Source organism: Talpa europaea, assembly GCF_964194135.1.
Source record: "Talpa europaea genome assembly, chromosome: 8".
NCBI lineage: Eukaryota > Metazoa > Chordata > Mammalia > Eulipotyphla > Talpidae > Talpa > Talpa europaea.
Window position 1 is genome coordinate 18837509 of NC_140075.1, and position 3141 is coordinate 18840649.

Sequence of the window (3141 nt, forward strand, 5' to 3'; positions counted from 1 at the left end):
GTTTTTACCATTATAGCTTCCTAAGTTCCTACCCAATATATATTCGTAACTTTTTAGTGATTATACTGCACGTGAAATTAACTGCTTTCACTCACTGTCTTATTTCTGGTGTCCACTGTATGCTGAGTGTGTTTACGGTAAATGCCATCAGCACCCACACCAGAGCTTCCCGAAGGGTCTCTACCACATCAGGTGTGGTCCTTATCATCAGAAGGTCATGACTATTCAGATTCCACTACAGATCCCAAGGCCTTATTTATTCTGTGAAGTCCTCACTCACTAAGAAAAGGGGCCTCTGTCCTATCCGTGATCCCTGATCAGTGACATGATAGGGGAAGCACCATAGAGACTGGAGATGCTGCCCCATGAGAGAACCTCTGCTGATGACTGAGATGAAATCCAACCATCACCTTCCTCGGCCGGGAGCACAGAATGGAGAACAGCTGAAAGATATTGAGGACCAATTACCCCAGTACACACGGAATACCAGAGAACATTCAGTGCTCAAAAGAGCAAAATATAAGCTATAGGAGTATATGAAGTATCTTAAATATAATTTAAAAATAAGCTTATTTTTTTAATTATACAATGAAATTAAACTTATCTATAACAATATAAAGCATGATGAAAAAATTAAAATAAATGTCTTGTAATAGAGTCATGATGTCATCTTCTCTATTACATTTTGGTGAGTCTCCCCTTCATCAGTGTCCCCACAGCTGACTTCATGGCCTGGTTCCTCAGGAAACAAACAGCAAAAAAAACAGCAGGTAGGGAAGGCAGGTGGAGTATGCCTCGTCCTTCCCTTCTGTAGATGGGATCTTCCTGACAGAAGAGAAGATGTGGACATAGGATATGACGATGAAAATGAAACAGCAGATAATCTACACCACACTAATGATAATGGGGAAATATTTGTTCATAAAGTTTACTGAGCAGGAAATAGCCAATAACTGCGGGATGTCACAGAAGAACTAGTGGACCAGGTCAGACCCGCAGTAGGACAAAGAGAAGGTTCCATCTGTGTGCATCACAGCATAGAGACCCACACCCAGCCAGGACACAGCTGTCAGCTGCACACACCTGTCCCTGCTCATGATGACGTCATAGTGCAAGGGGTGGCAGATGGCAGCATAGCGGTCATAGCTCATCACCGTGAGCAGATGAAGCTTCGTAGTTGCTGAAATAACCAGCACAAAGACCCGGAGGACACAGCCCGGGAAGGAGATGGAGCTGCTGTGCCTCAGAGAGTTGGCATTGGTCTTGGGGACCATGGCAGTGATGAGGCAGAGTTCCTTGAAGGACAGACTCCTCAGGAAGAAGTACATGGGGGTGTGGAGATGCCGGTCCGGGGTGGTGATGTGGACGATGAGCCCGTTCCCCAGCAGGGTGCACAGGTAGACCAGGGAGAAGAGCAGCGGGTGCAGGAAGCCCATGGTCCCCTGGGTGGGGAACCCCAGGAGGACAATTTCTGTCACGGCCATGAGATTGGTCACCCCTGGAGCCGTCATCTGTGTAAAAGAGGAAAGACAAACAAAATCTTAATTCTTCCAATATTGAATATAGAATGGGTATCAATACAGGATAATAACTGAATGTATGTTCTACATAATTATTCCTTCCAGTTCTATGGACACTAATATCATCTATGTCTGCTGTTTCATTCAACCCATTTATTACCACCTCATGTGAATATGTCATTATTACATTCTCCACATAAGTCCTAAAAATTGATGAAAAGTGAAAATTTCATCTGTCCCCTATATAAACTTGAACAAATTAGAATCTCGTATTTGTCAAAAATCTCAACAGAGCTCCCATGCTATGCTCCTCGCCCTATTCCCACAGCTCCCCCTCCTGCCTGGCCCCAGTGTCTCAGCCCAGCACACCTCCCAGAGGTTGTCCAGGGCACAGCCCTACAGGACACGTGACCATGCCCCTCCCCACCCTGTAGAGCCTGTCTCTGCTCTTCCAGCACAGCCCTGGTCTGGGGAGGCCCCACAGTGACGGGTGTACAGGGAGGTGGGTTGTGTGGGTCCCTGTTTTCCTGTTGCCCAGGACCCTACACTGTCCTGTAGCTGAATCATCTGGGCTCCGCGTCCCCGTGCGGCATGTCCTGACGTCTCCTCTGTCAGATCCCTGCCCCTGTGGCCTCACTACTGCCTCCTGGTTCATCCCCTTGTTTCCTCATCTCCCTGCCCCTGACTCCCCACATCTGAGGACACAGAGACCACTTTTTCCAGTCTCCTCCTGGGTCACTCCCACACGTCCCTCCTGCAGGATGGGCTCGTCCACCCCCGGGTCCCTCCCGGCCCCTCTGTCCCCCTCAGAATCATGCACATCTGTGAAGGGAGGAGGCGGCTCCAGGGCTGAGCTGGACGGTCTGTGCGTGTGGCTGTCCCTGCCGGTCCCAGGGCCCCAGGTCCCCTGGGTGCGGGTTTGTTCCTCCCCCCAGGCCTGTGCGTGAGTGGGGATGCCTGGACACGGGGCAGCCCTGCTCTCTCTACTGTCCCCACCCTCAATCTCATCCTCGACTCCCTCTGTTTGGGTGACGTATGAGCAGGCCCAGGGGAGGGCAGGATTTTTAGGAGAACCCCAAGTTCATGTCCACAAATAGGCAGATGTCGGCACCACCATCATGTTAGTGCTAGAGCCTTTAAGACGTCAACATGTTGCTGATAAGTTACTGAATTTCTACCTGAATCATATCTGTCATGTTTATAGAAAAGGCATAACATTCTGAATAGAACAATAAGCCTAATTTTTAATTCCCTCTGGAATGTCTTCCTCACCATCCAATTCTATTAATTGCTGTGATTTTATTCAGTGCCCAGAACCCACTGAGTGTGCTGATGCTCATCCCAGGTGTGCAGCAGAAATCGTCACATCTCCCATAAGTCACAATCTTCTAATATGCTCAATGTATTAAAGTATATGAGTTTGAACATCGTAAATTACAAGAGAATGTGTTTTCTCTCACTGAGTCTCACCCAGGCTGACAGGGCAGTGGGACAAGATGACTTGGGCCCCGTCAGCATTAGTTGTCATGATTTACAAAGTGAATAGTTTAACTGTGGCACATTCTCCATTCTAAAATGAAGCTAGACATCAAAAATTTTCCAAGTGTTAGTGGATTCTCCC